The sequence below is a fragment of the Physeter macrocephalus genome, chromosome 20 (assembly GCF_002837175.3).
Source record: "Physeter macrocephalus isolate SW-GA chromosome 20, ASM283717v5, whole genome shotgun sequence".
NCBI lineage: Eukaryota > Metazoa > Chordata > Mammalia > Artiodactyla > Physeteridae > Physeter > Physeter macrocephalus.
In genome coordinates this window covers 116,020,410-116,037,092 of record NC_041233.1, presented here as the reverse complement: position 1 = coordinate 116,037,092, position 16,683 = coordinate 116,020,410, and positions in this window count along the sequence as shown.

Here is a 16,683-nt window from a genome sequence, read left to right as displayed (position 1 = left end):
GGTACGCGGGCCTCTCACTGTTGGGGCCTCTCCCGTTGCGGAGCACAGGCTCCGGACGCGCAGGCTCAGCGGCCACGGCTCACGGGCCCAGCCGCTCCACGGCATGTGGGATCTTCCCGAACTGGGGCACGAACCTGTGACCCCTGCATCGGCAGGCGGGCTCTCAACCACTGCGCCACCAGGGAAGCCCAGTGTTATTGTTTTTAATGACATGAGTATCCAAGTAAGAGCCATCAAAATGGTCCATCATCAACCATTTTCCTCAAATAGAAAAAGGAGTACATGGTGTCTAATTTAGTTTTAATTTCTACAGACTGCATCTGGAAGGAATGTAAAGTATGTATGTATGTATGTACGTATGTATGTATGTATTAATCTTATATCCCCAGTGTCATATATGTTCTGCATATTCTAACTCCCCAGGAAAATCTCTGGGAAAGGGAACAGCTAGCAGGATACAATTCAATTATTCTTAAATCTTGGCCATCAGTTTAAATACCCTCAAAAGCCCATCTCACAAACCTTACATTATAACATACATTTTTTATCCCTCGCAATTATTCTGAGAGGTTGAATTCCATCTTTACAAAAGTTATGTATATATTTGTCATGTTTCTTAATCTTTTTCATTCTCACTTCATCACTTATAAAAAAATAGCAAAAACAGAGCAATATAGCATGCTATGAATTCAATTATATATGTAAAACATCACATACATTATGTGAAATTGATGTGATAGCTATTTAATACTATTATTTCCCGCTTGTACTTCACCCTGAGAACAAATTGTTAATATTAGCAGAAGTCACAATATTTATGCCTGTTTTTGTTCCTATACCAGGAAAGCCTTTGAGATTCAATTTTACTAAAGGTTTCACAGTCTTGCTTTTGTCAGTTTTCAATATAACTGTGAAGGTTTCTAGTTTGCTGCATGCAACTCAAACAATGTTGTGTGAAGATTCAGCTTAATTACCTTTTAGGGTAATTAGAAAAGACATAAAATAAAACTATGTGTGCATAGCATTTTAGATAAATTATATCCTAAATAACAAGGTGGAATGATCCATGTTTAACACAACTGGTAACAGCTAGATCATAAGATTCTGACGGTATGCTTTTGACCAATACATATTTCACTTTGCAAATAAACTACTGAGAAGATTCTACATGGCAAAGTAGCTCTATGATGACTTCAACCTTTCTAAGTGTCTGCTTCCTGATACTTACCTTCCTCACACGCTAGACTATAATTGGGATAAAGCCTTCATACGATACTTAGGTCTTGACTGGTTAAAATCTGATTCACTGGCATAGTCTGATTAATATTCTAATGGGAATTAAAATTTATACCCTGAGAACACTGTTAATCTCTCATCCTCTCAACAGTGGGAAGTCTTCTTATCTCATATCCACACACCATAGGATCTGAAAGTGGGAAAGATGCCTCCTGGCTGCTTGTTGCCTGCAGACTATTTAGTGTCCTTCCTGTTTTAAAAGTCTCAATGGTTTTGAAGCAATTCTGCCAGCCTATGTCACTCAGTTCTTTTTACGGCCAGCTACAGATGTTGTTCATCACTTTCTCTGCTTTATTGTTTCACCAATAACTTCAGTTTGGGGAATTTCAATATATGTAGATGACTGAGCCCAAACTCTGGCCTCTGTCTCCCATGACCTCCTCAGTTTTGACAGGCATTTCCCCAGTTTATATTTCACAGACCACTATAACAAGTATTTATATGCATAACCGCTGAAATTTACCTTATCACCCCTCAGTCACCATCACCTGGAAAATTACTGCTTTGCACAAATTCAAATCACTTCTCCACTTGTTCTGTGCCTAGACCCAAACACCTAAAGCCAAACGTATTGACTGATCCACTTTAAATTAATGATCACAGATTTAACCGGACTCAGCGCAATCTAAAATTAACTTCCCCTCATTAATTTATTCTTTCATGCTCTGAGATGATTCTATTGTACCTTCTCTTTTTTCCCCTCAAACTGTCAGCACCCCTCCTCATACTGATGGCTTCTGTTCTTTATCTTTGAGCAAATAGCACTATTTAGAAAGTAAGTGCTTCAGCTTCATACTAACGCCTTCTGGAATCAGCCTCCAACTTCTCTCCTGTTACTCTACCTGTACCCTGGCAACATCCAACACGTATATAGCACTTAGTGGGTACTAATACTGATCCACATGTTTTACATACATAAATGTATGGAAGCCTGCAATAATACTATAAGCTCAATGCTATAATTATCCCTATTTTACAGATAAGGAAACTGAGGAACATAGGGATTAAGTAATTTGCCAAAAGCTTGCACAGCTAGTGAACCAAGGAACTGGAATTTGAAATAATTAATAGACAATTTTTAGAGCAGTTTTAGGTTTATAGAAAATCAAGCAGAAAGTACAGAGAGCCCCCGCATTCCACCTTTCCCTCCAACACAGACACACAGACACACAGACACAGTGTCCCCTATTGACAACTTTCATTCATTCATGTGGTATGTTTGTTAAAACTGATGAGCCAATATTGATACATTATTATCAACTGTATAGTTGATAAACAAACTCCATAGTTTCGAGTTCACCGTTTGTGATATACAGTTCTATAGGTTTTGACAAATGAATAAAGCCATGTATTCACTATTACAGTATCTTACAGAGTCATTTCACTGCCCTACAAATCCCCTGTACTCCACCTCTTCATCCTGCCCTCCTCCTGCCCCCAATCCCTATCATCCCTATAGTTTTTTCTTCTCCAGGATGTAATATAGTTGGAATCACACAGGATATAGACTTTCAAACTGGCTTCTCTTACTTAGCAATATGCTTTCCAGGTTCCTCTACATTTTTTCATGGCTTGATAATTCATTACATTCTTTGCCAAATAATATTCAATATTCCACTGTATAAATATACTACAGTTTATTTACCCATTCACCTACTGAAAGGTATCTTGGTTGCTTCCAAGTTTTGGCAGTTAGGAATAAAACTGCCATAAACATCTGTGTACAGGTTTTCATGTGAACATAAGATTTCAATTCCTTTGGGTAAATACCGAGGAGTATGATTGCTGGATGGCATGTCAAGAGTATGTTTAGTTTTGTAAGAAACTGCCAGACTGTCTTCCAAAGTGGCTGCACCATTCTGCATTCCCACCAGCAATGAATGAGATGTTCCACGTCCTCATCAGCATCTGGTGTTGTCAGTGGTTTGCCTTTTAGCCATTTTAGCCATTCTAATAGGTGTGCACTGGCATCTCATTGTTGTTTTAAGAAACCGGGATTTTAAAGTGGGCCATCTGACACCAGAGTCCATAGTTTTTAGCTACTATACTGCTCCTGGTTACCACCAAATCCCTAACTTGTGGACTAGATCCCATGCCTTCCTATCAAATCAAGGGCTATGCTCTATCCTGCAACATCATTTTCTCCCTTTTTATTGGACCATTTCGTTCAGCATATAAACATGCCTTAATCTCTTTTATCTTAAAAAGAAAACCCTTAGGCTTCAGACAGATTGGGACCTGGGACCCTTTGCTACAGTGCTTGCACCTGGACACACCTCTCCTCGAGCAATGAAATACAAAGATACATAATACAAGCTATAAGGGTCTAAAAATAACTGTGTGCGTGTGCAGTTGGGGCAAATTATGGACAAAAAGATACAAAAAGACCCAAATGCCACTTCTGAAGAGCTGGGAGCAAAAACAGGGGGTCTGGAGCACAAGCAGGGCACTGCGCATGCCCCCTGCACACCCCACCACCTAAGGGGTGGGCAGACCACCTGAGCCACACCTCCAGCCCGACCCCCCCAGCACACCCCTACCCTCACCCCATATAAGGAAGCAGCTCAACACCCCTCGGGAGCTGAGCCAGCAAGGGAACCTGCTACTTGTTCTCTTTTCCCCCCGGCTGCAGCAGGGGCCCTAATAAAGCCTTGCCTGAATTTCTTGTCTGACCTCTTATCAATTTCTATTGATTAAGGAGGCCAGGAACCCTGGTTAGTAACAGGCTCACTATCCTTTCCTTGATCTCTGCTCCCCTTCATGGCAACCTTCTCAAAATATTTCTTCTTACTTGCTATTTATGTTTCTTCACTCAATTCTCTTGATATTATGCTTCCTGTTTGCATCATTTCTCTGACTGTTAATGTTGTCGATAATTTCCACTTAACTCTCAGCATCATCTGACATACCAGATTCCCCATATATCCTTGTAACACTTTTCCGCTTGGTTTCTGGGATACCATACTTTTTAACTTATCTCCTACTATGTTGGTCCATTGCAACTAAATTGCTTTTCTGAATTCTTCTCATGTCCTAATGTTTAAGCGTTTGAGAGTCCCCCATCTCAGTCCTTGGTTCAGTCTTCATTTGTATACTCTGCCTCCCAGGTAATGATATCCATTTCTGTGGTTTTAAATAGTACCTGTAATCTGATGATTCACAAGTATAATATATATTTCCAACCTTTCCACAGGCCTTCAGATCAGAGTCTTACATCAAACTGAACAGCTGACATGTTTACCTGGATGTGAATCTAATACTTACGAAGCCCCAAATTGAATTTTATTTCCTGTCCCTGTCAAAACTTGCTTCTCGCAGGGTTCCTCGTTTCAATATGTGAACCACCATTCACCCTGATGCTTCTGCCAAATGTCTGAGTCATCCTTTACTCCTTCCTCTCTTTTTCTCACATTCAACATCCAAGTTAAAACAAATTCTGTCGGGTTAGCCTTCAAAATATATCTTAAATCCAACAATGTCTCACCATATCGACTACTAGTGCCTTCAGATTCTCCACGCTCCACGACTTCCAGGACGCCATTCGCTTGGGATACAATGAGAATTTTGCCCTAGAGTTTGCCCAATGTAATGGCCTTGACAGTTCGTGCCACCCTCATCTCTTGCATTGACATTACAGTAGCTTCCCTGCAGTGTTTGCTTCTTGAGGAAGGCAAATTGTAGGGTAAGAAGGATTGGTAACTCACACATTCTTCATCCTATCACTGAGGTAAGTTCTCCATTGGTTTCCCAGACTGCACCCACCGATTCGCTGCTCCTGAGAGATGCTCTTCAATATGAAGGGTTTCATGGCCAACCATAGTTTCACTATTCACTGAAGTGAACACATTTAACCAGCATTTCTTCACCTTATTTGCTCCTCTCCCTGGATGTCACAGTCTCAGATACACAAAATCTGACTTGTATTAGTATTATGGTTATTTTACCTGAAAATGAGGAAATAGGCTCCAGGCTGGCTTCTTTTCTAATTTCCTGACTGATGAATCAGTAAGAAAAACAGTGGATCCTTTTATTCTTCCTATTCCCATCTGTTAGATCTACCTGAGCCATATTTTCAAAAGTGGTGGCCCTGGGAGAGGGAGACTGTATCCCCCCTGCCTCTCCATCTCAGCTTCTTCACCGGGCCCATGACGGGTAAATCAAGTCAGCCTCACCCATGTGGGCTCACACGTCTTAAAGAATGAGAAGGGGGTAAATCCCCAGTTAGACTTCAGGTTGAAATCATACCCTTCAACATATTTCGCCCCAAACCCTGAACTGTGAGATAGTTTCATGCTGCTAGCCATTGCTCTCTCTTAGTTCTAAATTTCTGTCACTCCTATGAATGTGCTCCCTAAGTGTTAAACCCTGATGAGAGGTGAGTCTCACAATATCCCGTAAGCTTAGGAAACACTTGTTATTAGTAAACTGTAATGTCAGATATTCTACCTTATCTTAAATTTAATCCACTGTTTGTTACTTTTCTTTGAGATGTCAACATTTAAACTCCCTCTCTATTCAAAGAAGGAAATGATGTGTTCCTGATTAAAAGAGTCTCAAGCAGTTTGATATAATGGATAAGAGGATGGAGGCCACAAAATGGCATTTAAACAATATTGTCAAAAATACAGGTATGCAGCATTTATGCTAGCTCTGATTTCAAACATTTCTCATTCCTTAGGAACTAGTGATATTTTTGTAGCATCTTGGGGGAGAAGAGAGAACATGATACATTTTACTTGCCCCCAAAGATTATCATTAGCAAAAAAGAACTTCCTTTACCTAAATAAGATGCAAACAAAATAAATTCTTGTACACATCTATTTAGAAAGTTGTTTAATTTATTAGATCACTAAAGTGGGATTTTGAGCTGTTATGTGTGGAAAATTATAGTCAATTAAATTTTTGTTTAGAAACTTTCAACTATGCCTTTAAACATAAGGCTGAAGACATAAACCTTCATGTTTTCTTCCTTCCCAAGACTTTAAGACCTATCACCACTTAAAATATTCATTTCTACTCTAGAGAAAGAAATTTAGTTATCTGCAGTACATTACAAGTGAACCAAGTTGTATAAATTATTTGCTATTTAAAACACCTGCGGGCTTCCCTGGTGGCGCAGTGGTTGAGAGTCCGCCTGCCGATGCAGGGGACGCGGGTTCGCGCCCCGGTCCGGGAGGATCCCACGTGCCGCAGAGCGGGTGGGCCCGTGAGCCATGGCCGCTGAGCCTGCGCGTCCGGAGCCTGCGCTCCGCAGCGGGAGAGGCCACAACAGTGAGAGGCCCGCGTACCGCAGAAGAAAAACAAAAACAAACAAAAAAAACACCTGCATTTTAAAAATAAGAATTAGTTTAAATCATCCTCTTTCCTTCTGTTATGTTAGTTATAACATCTTTGTAGTGAGTCTTGCTTGAATCAAGTAATCTAGTTCTCATGTGGTTTTCTCAGACTTTTTAACAAAATCCTCTCATTCCTTACTTTCCGATATCCTGGGACTCGATGTAACAGGGAGCTTGTTTGCAGCCGGCCTTATCTTTCCTATTGAGTCACTGTGCAACTTCTAGTAAACCATTACAAAGCTAGCTGTGTCAATGGACTCATCAATAAAATTGTGATGCTGTTCTCCCATACTAGCCTACGACATATTTAGCTGTCACAGGTTAATTGAGGAAGGCGTGTAGGATGTTGAACATAGTTGTCTCTTTTTCGTTCTTCCCTTCCCTGTCCCCGCCCCATGCTACATTAAAGCAAAGTATACTTTTCTCCTGACTGTTCCTCGACCCACTCATCCACTCTTTCTCTAAGATAAACCCTTCTTTTTTGATGCCAAAAACAACAGTAAAGGAAAAACTTCTTTTTCGAATAGTTTTCTTTTCTTTTGAATCAACAATTCAGCCATTACAGGTTGAAAGAAAACTACAAGTTCCCACTCAATTAAAACAAATGTATAGCAAATTGATACTGAATCTTAGATATAATAGTTCTGGTGATTTTATCACTGAAAATTGTGAAGTGACTACATTTTAATGAAATAGCTCTTCAGTCAGGAAAGGAACATTAAAACAGGAGTTTCACTAAAATATGTTCAGTGTTCTTTTGTACTACAGTTTTGGCACATCGGATGTAAGATGACTTCTCAAGTATTATTTGAACTGGTAAATAAGGCTTCCCTGAGAAGCTCATTCCCATTTAAATCAAAGCCAGGACAACATCACCCCACCTTATTTGAAAGGCCTGGAGGGACCTTTAAAGCATCTGGTGTTTATGGCTGAGTCTCCACTGTTAAGTCATTTGCTGGAGGAAGTTACCTATTGCCTGGAGAGCAAAGGCCCTGATGTCACTTGAACCAGAAAAAAGAAATGTTTTCCTCCAAGAAAGAATCTAATGCTCACATGATCACATGAGCATCACATGATTTAGTGCTCACATGAGATTTAGCAGTAAATTTAATATTTTTGGTTTAAGATGTGGAATCCCTTCACTCAAAGAAAACTTTCCTTATCTCAGTTTGGCTATAGTATACATAGGAATATGAGGGATAGGTGACTGAGAAAGTTCTAATCAAATTAGGACTGAATCTGAAGGCAACTAATGCTGGAGGAATATGTAAGGAGAAAGAATGAGCAGGAAATGATGACGCCATTTCATGAAGTTCTTGGCTGTTGCGTTATCTTAAATAAATTGCTTATTAGTATTATTTTAGCCATACTAAGTAAAATGCTCACCATTAAGAAGACATTTTCTAAGGAAAAAAGGGAATACTGTCATTGTTGAAATGATTAACAAGGTTGTTTTGTAGCTGCTGACAAGAATAATGTTTTTGGTATATATATTTATATATATGTGTGTATATATTATATACATATATATATAACACACACAATTTAAACATTATGTATCAGGACATATGTGAATATATGGTATGTGACCACTGCAGAGATTACACAGAACATACTCTATTCATTAGTATACACATGTGACCTTTGTTTAGCTCCTGCATTTTCCACTTATTTCAAATATTAAAAATCTAGAGCTTTTTCGTAATGAAATACAAAGCAAGAATGTTACGATGATTAAGTTTTAATTGAATAATCTTGAACAGAAATTTATTTTTAAATGTCTTGCATCTTGAGCTACATTTTAGCTGCATTGCATCAGGAAAAACAATAATAAACAAAACATAATAAACAATAAATAATAAACAAAAACAAAACAAGAGGCAGCAAAAAAGTCCAGCACAGTAGAACTGAGCTCAGATTTCAATGTCTCTTAGGAGGATTAAAAGTAGATGCGGAGGGACTTCCCTGGTGGTGCAGTGGTTAAGAATCCGCCTGCAGATGCAGGGGACACGGGTTTGAGCCCTGGTCCAGGAAGATCCCACATGCCGTGGAGCAACTAAGCCCGTGTGCCACAACTACTGAGCCTGTGCTCTAGAGCCCGCGAGCCACAACTACTGAGCCCACGTGCCACAACTACTGAAGCCCGTGCACCTAGAGCCTATGCTCCACAACAAGAGAAGCCACCACAATGAGAAGCCCGCGCACCACAATGAAGAGTAGCCCCCCGCTCGCTGCAACTAGAGAAAGCCCGCGCACAGCACTGAAGACCCAACGCAGCCAAAAATAAATAAGTAAATAAAATTGATTCTTTAAAAAAAGAAAAGTAGACGCGGAGACACACCTGTACCAGAATAAAATTACGTGCAAAGAAACCAAGTTCAAGGAAGAGTGGACAGAAGGTGAAAGAGGGAACCAAGAAGCACAGGCATTTTGTCTGCAAGAAGGCACAGACTTGTTCCCGTGACAGATGCTCCCACGGCACTCATTGGCCTTGCATCCACTGATCTTAAATACAGATGTAAAGCTAGCAAATTATAATAATTAGAGTAAGAAACTAGATTAAAAGCTATCATTATTAAGTACTGATTACATATCTTAGCTCATCAATCCTCACAACTGCACCTTGAGGTAGGTGCCATTAGCCCCATTTTATAGATGAGGAAACTGAGACTCAAAGTGACCAGCTGATCATCTCAACTTACCCCAGGTGGAAAGCAGCAATGTGGAATTCAACCACACGCTCGTTCAATTTCAAAACTTTCTCTTGTGCTCATATTCAGAGCAATGCCAAGAAAGGCAGCATGGATGGTGTTGTATGGTTTGTGTTGAACTCTAAAGAACAGTGAAGCTAAATAAGAAGACTTTTGGAAACTAGGCTACTTTTAAAAAACGTGTTTCTGTCTTATTTGCCCGGAACTAATTATAGCAACGTTTACATTATTTGGATGCTGGACCAACGCAATGCTACGTATCTCCATTGACTGTTTCATTTTCTTGCAGATGTTTGGCATTATATACACATAGCCAGGGACTTGAGTTTCCAATTTTTGTCACCATTTTAAAAAGATCACGTGATTGAAGAAATTTTCTGTATTTGGAAGATAAATTTTAATCAGTCAAGTCCTCAATAATCTTATTCAGTTATCAGTCAGAATGAATAATACACCAGCATTCTCTTTATGTAGGTCCCTGTCTTCTCAGTACAAAGTTTCGGTATTAATCTACAACTATCAAAGACCGAGAATGGTTCAACTGACAGGCATTTGAAAATTTCTGATTTCTGTCTATACATTTCCTAAATAGGGCACATAATATAGTGACTGAAAGTGATATGAGTCTGGGGTCTCCAGACAAACAAAATTAAAGAATTGGTTCATGGGATCATGAGGGCTTGCAAAAGCGAAATTTGTAGGGCAAAAGAGTAGGCTGGAAGCTCAGGCAAGAGTTATTGCTGCAGGATTGAGGTAGAATTTCTTCTTCCTGAAAGAAAGTTCAGTTTTTCTCTCAGGGCTTTCAACTGATTGAATGAGGCTCACCCAAATTACCTAGTCATCTGCTTTACCTAAAGTCACCCGATTGTAGATGTTAACCACATGGACAAGATACCTTCATAGCAACACCCAGATTAGTGTTTGATTAAATCACTGAGCACTGTAGTCTAGCCAAGTTGACCCATAAAACTAACCATCACACTAAGACAGCACACTATTTCTCAAAGTACATGTTAAGATGTTCCTAGGAGGATATAAGTGTTAGTCACCAAGTTAAGGAAATGATGGGCATTAATTACAACCTTTTTTTTGGTAAAATCTCTTTCCAGATAGACTGATGTCCTCTACTTTGCTCTCTTGCATTGTTTTACTCCCACAAACATTTAACTTCCATTCTCTTTTAATATCAGCCTAATACTCTCATAAACAGCTGTCTAGCTTCCTCTTTTCTACTCTCTAGAGTGATACAGAAAGACTGTCCTGACATTCTGTAAAGGAAAACTCAGAGAACAGGTCATGACATTCTTTCTCCAGGTTATAAGATGTCATTGTCCAATTTTCACCATTTTAGAACTTGTTAATCGTCCTCTGATTATAGTTGGATCATTTATTCAAGTCTACGTTGTTAAAAAAAGAGAGAGAGAGAGATCTCTTTAACACTGATATATAATCTTCAATGAAAATCTCATGCATCAAATGTAGTATTTCTTCTCCTCTCTGGGGAGAGATTACAAGCCTACATGTCCCATTTCTTGACAGTATGAATTTTTCTATATTGATTTTCTGGTCCTCTTCTTGACGTGTTAATTGGCCAAACACTAATACTACTGACATGATTGTTATTATGCCATAGTGTATCTGGAAAGACAGACTTCTCAGAAAATACTTTTTAATTCCTTGCTAAGTTCCTCTTTGTACATTTTTAACCTATTACTCATATTCATGGAAAGAGCAGTAACTCCATTGATGAAGCAAACATTGCTCACTGCTATTACTGCTTCATCATGTATCTTCAGACAACTGATTCTGACTTTGGCATTTAGAGCCTCAAATGAATAAGACAATAGCCAAGATACACTTGGAAAATGGTCAGTCTTGAAAGCAGAATGATAAATGGTCCTATCAGCACTTTGAACTGATGGATGAGAATAACATGTCTTTAAGGTTATTCACTCTAGTACTAAGTACTAAGTAGTTCTCTCACTGATCTTGGTTTAGAAGTTTTCCAAATAGGTGCTATTTAGCCCATTCTCTTTATCCATTTTTAAAAAAATCAAACAGACAGCTGAAATATTTAGGCTTTCCCTCTAAATAATTTCCTCCATTTTTTTCTGTTTTTTTCTGGAGTTATTTCCAGTTTTTCAGGGTCCCTGTGGTCTTCCAATATATGTTGCTCACAATGGACAGCATATCCTCTGAGTATCCAGTAAGGCAAGGCAATAAGAAATCGTCCCTGGCATAAAATTTGTTAAAATTATAATATTGTGGCAGAAACATTCCAAAATTAATGATTGCAGTTTGTTACATCTTATAGATCTGAACTGGAATTATCCTTTTCTAATGATGTCATCACATTTTTATTGGGGGGTTAAGGAGGGAAATGAATTGTCTCATGTGAATATAATTTTGCAGAGGACATTTCTCTGGGAAGGAGCGGGGGAAAGTATCTGCAGCATCCCTACTTTGTCCGGGCACTGTTAATCAATACTCATTGCTTTTTGACTCTGCATATCAACACTCACAGTTGTTATTACAGGTCCATAATCCCGTAGAGTGAAATCCCTCAGGCTACATATGTCTCAGAATTCAGAAATCTTCAGGTTTTAGGGCCTGAGGTATCTCCCAGTAATCCACAATATTAATACTACCTCAATGAAATGTATAAATTCCTACACAGAGGGAACTAAGGAAAAACTATCAATAACCTCATGTCAGTTCTGGTCAGGTTTGCTGACAACGGATTCAGGCCAGGCCAGGTTTCTGCTGCCAAATAAGAAAATAAAATTTTCAGCGGTGTTTGGGTTTCAGAATTGCGAATAAGGGAGAGTGCACCTGTATCAACCCAACTTTAGGAGGAGGAACTTGGCATCTAGAGTGGTTGATGCCAGTCAGGGATACAGAATTTAAACACAGGCCTGTCTTGACCCAAGGACCTTTGCTGTGTTGCTACTGAGCCTAAGGTGGGGTAAAATACGCAGAAACACTCTCTAAGAATAACTGCACAATTAGATGCTCCAAGGGGCACGGAAAATAAAAGCCTTCAAAGATTATCCATCACTGAACCAGCATCTTAAACACGTGTGAACAAGTTTTCCACTGGAATCACCAATCACAGCACCACAGGGAAGGTTATTTTTCCAAGCTTTAGAAGTTGATTTATATTCAATAAAAGGAAAGCTTATGTGCTCTCCTTAACTCATCTAATTTCAAATTAACTCAAGTGGCTCTCAAGAGGTTGCTCTGACACTGAAAGTCTGCAGCTAGATCAGATTTGAAGGGCCCATGAAGCTATTATTTTTCATGCCAATCCACGTGGGCTATTAATTAATTATAGTTTATGTTCACATCTATTCCCAAGCTACAAAAAAAGGTCTCACTTTTTCAAGCCTACAAGAGTGTGTAGGCTATTAACAGGTATTAACTGGATACCACTGGCATGATGACAGTGCAGTTTTGCCCGGGCAAGAAAAGCTGGCAGAAGTACTGCAAATACTCTGGGACGCTCAGCCAGAACTTTGACAAGGGTTTTTAGAAAAACATGATGTTATCCTGAATACCAGATGCTGCATGCTAAAACTTTTGGACCAAGTAATCCTTTATTGAAAGGCCAAATATTGTCCCCAAGTGTTGCAATCAGCCAGAATTTTCTACACTCACTACTCTACCTTAGGTGAACTTCCCATGATTATGCCACAAAAAAAGAAACAGAGTAATTCTAGTGGAATGCTTTAAGCTGGAAATAAGTGACATGATTATTACTGTATTCAGTGAAAGCTTAGGTGCAATTCATGCCATAAGTTCTAAGAAATGGGTTCTTAATCACTGTCATTGCTGTCATTCTCAGTTATGGGAAGCCACATTACAAGATAATCCTTCAAAACAAAATTTTACATTATGGTCAGATTAATTAAAGATTTGGCAAGCAAATTTTTATCGCATCCACAAATTTGATATAACTATTAGTATTCTAATCACTGTAAGAGCAAGTTTTAATCAACTATTTCTAAATCTTCACTAACAAAATTTGGAAACTCAAGAAATAAAGCGGTTAGAAATGGAACATTGTGACCAACATTCAGAAAGGTAGAGTCATTACGGACTTTAAAAGATGTCAAGCATATCACGCCAAATTTCCTTTTTTTTTAATATAGAAAGTTGCAATTGGCAACTATGCAAAGGTAACCTAAAACTGAATTTATCTACATGAGAGAATTGTTAAATAAAAAGATGTAAAGCAGTCAATAATTTAGATTCTACTTTTGATCCCTTTTTGAGCCATCTGTGATATACTCCTTATGCTGGACTAAAATTGTAACGCTTTGGTATATTTAAGCATGAAAAATCGGTTTGAAATGAAAATAAACAATCTTCTCCTTATATTGGTGATTCAAGCTTCTAAAATGATATCATTCTTGAGATTCAGTGGATTTTTTTTTTTAATGTGCTGGCAAAATTACTTTAGTCACAAATCACTGGACGCATTCTCTCATGAACAAGGTAATGGTATCCATACTACTCAGCATAGTTTTCCTTTGACTCCTCTTCTAATAGCTGGAATAATTTATATTTCTAGTGTTTTTAAACAATGCCTGATATTCTCCACAAAGTTGCTCAGTATCTAACATAATGTTTTCATGGCCATTTATGGATACTTACATTAATACCTGTAGTCTATTTAGAACACTTTCTCACTAAGTAATAATAATTCCATTTATAATATCACAAAATTAGCATTCACAGGGAAATTATTTCACTGGCTTTAGATAAGGATGCCCTTCACACTGCTCACGTGTTTAGCTGAGATAGAAAAATACATAATTATACTGTCCATTATGATAATTACTCAGGCATAGGAAACGAAATCTATCCAGAAAAGACATCAAAAAACACAAAAAGAAATTGGAAAACCACAACTGTCTTTTTGTGTGTTTGTTTGTTTCTGGCTAAAGAGAAAAATAAAGAGAATTGAATCAAATAAAAATGGATTAACTATACTAGAATTTAATTTCCTTTCAATTTAATCATGATATACAACAACTGGCTAGCCCAGAAAAGAGAGAATCTCAGCAGGCAGTAAAATATTTTCAAAGCAGATTGAGATAAAGATTTGTTGTTGTTCTTTACTGAACCGTATTCTTAATTACAAGAACAAATTAGAGAGATAAGATGGGACATGTAGAAAGGAGGAAGAGTTAGCTCTTTTTTAATACCATTCCAGTGGCTTGTGACATGTTTACACATACTCTTCCAAAGTATGTATAAATTCATAAAATGGTTTTGCCCTCTGTGTTTGTTCTGACTCATTATTTATTGAAACAGTAATCTTAAAGCCTCCAATATCAAAGATCCAAGGGCCAGGTTGTAGAGCAGATAAGCATTATGCATTAGCAATAGTTTTGGAATAACAAGCAGAATAGTTGTATATTAGGCAAGGTTCTCCAGAGAAACAGAACCAATAGGATAAATTTCCATATTGATTTATTATAGGAATTGGCTCACATGCTATGGAGGCTGAGAAATCCCAGGATCTGCTGGCTGCAGCTGAAGACCCAAGGAAGCCAGGGCTGTAATTCGGCCTGAGCCTCGAGGCCTGAGAACCAGGAGTTCCTTTGTTTGAGGGCTGTAGACAATGGACTTCCCAGCTCAAGGACAGAGAGAAAATTTGCTCTTCCTCTACCTTTTTGTTCTACTGGGGTCCTCAATTGGTTGCATGATGTCCACTCACACTGGTGAGGGCAGATCTTCCTAACTCAGTCTACTGATTCAAATGCTAATATCTTCTGGAAACACCCTCACAGACACACTTTGAAATAATATTTTCCCAGCTGCATGGGCACCCCTTAGCCCAGTCAAGTTGACACATAAAATTAATCATCACAGCTGTAAGAAAAAAAAAAATTGGTTGGAAACTTCTCTATTTGAAGACTTGATTATTGTAGAGAAGAAAGAGGAATTCCTATTATTCAGGTATTTACGTCTTGGTAAGTTAACATGGAGCCAGTATTCAGTCCTTAGTTTCACAGGATGAGAACCTGATTACTTAAGTTACTCTGGTTCAATAGGAGGAGGTGATCCAGTGCTGGAAAACCTATTTATACTATTCAAACAATCTCACTCGAAAGAGAAGATAGAGACCAGAAGGTCAATTTGTTAATTTTCCAAGGGAAACTTACAGAGAGAGAATAGCTCTAATTAACCAATTATACATCAGAATATCACTTCCTTAATCAATGTTTCTCTATAGCCCTATAGCCCTAAATTAATGTATTCAATTTCTCTAACTTACTTAAGGTTGGACAACACATTTTACTTCTTTATCAATGGCTGAAACGCCTGGAAGTGAATCAAACATCTTTGTTCATAGGATTCACCAAACTCAAATTACTCTTTCCCACCTGGTTGACTCCCTTGGCTGGGGCATACGCTTGTTGAGTAAGATATCTGACACAATAGTCTGTGCTTAACTTAAATGATTTCTACCTTGGGCCTTCTCCCGCAGTTTAATTCAAATACATTAAATATATGTTTATTGCAACTCCACTGTGCACAGCAAATGAATATAATCTGGTGTGTTTCTTAAATGTGATCAAGTGGAAACACCAGTGAGCTTCGAAAAGAGCCTTTCTAGGCTGTTTCTGCCCCTCAGTGTCCATCAGACATTGAGTAATTTACCTGGCCTCTACATCTCTTTCGTCAGCTATGCATTGCATAGTTATGTATTATGTATGTTACAGATTTGTTTTAAGAATCAAGTCACATGAGACAATTGTATACAAATGCTTTCTAAAATACAATGTCTGTGTCCTATACTACAAAGCTGCAGTAATCAAGACAGTATGGTAGTGGCACAAAAACAGAAATATAGATCAATGGAACAGGATAGAAAGCCCAGAGATAAACCCACGCACATATGGTCACCTTATTTTTAATAAAGGAGGCAAGAATATACAATGGAGAAAAGACAGCCTCTTCAATAAGTGGTGCTGGGAAAACTGGACAGCTACATGTAAAAGAATGAAATTAGAACACTCCCTAACACCACACACAAGAATAAACACAAAATGGGTTAAAGACCTAAATGTAAGGCCAGACACTATCAAACTCTTAGAGGAAAACATAGGCAAAACACTCTATGACATAAATCACAGCAAGATCCTTTTTGACCCATCTCCTAGAGAAATGGAAATAAAAACAAAAATAAACAAATGGGACCTAATGAAACTTAAAAGCTTTTGCACAGCAAAGGAAACCATAAACAAGACAAAAAGACAACCCTCAGAATGGGAGAAAATAGTTGCAAATGAAGCAACCGACAAAGGATTAATCTCCAAAATTTAAAA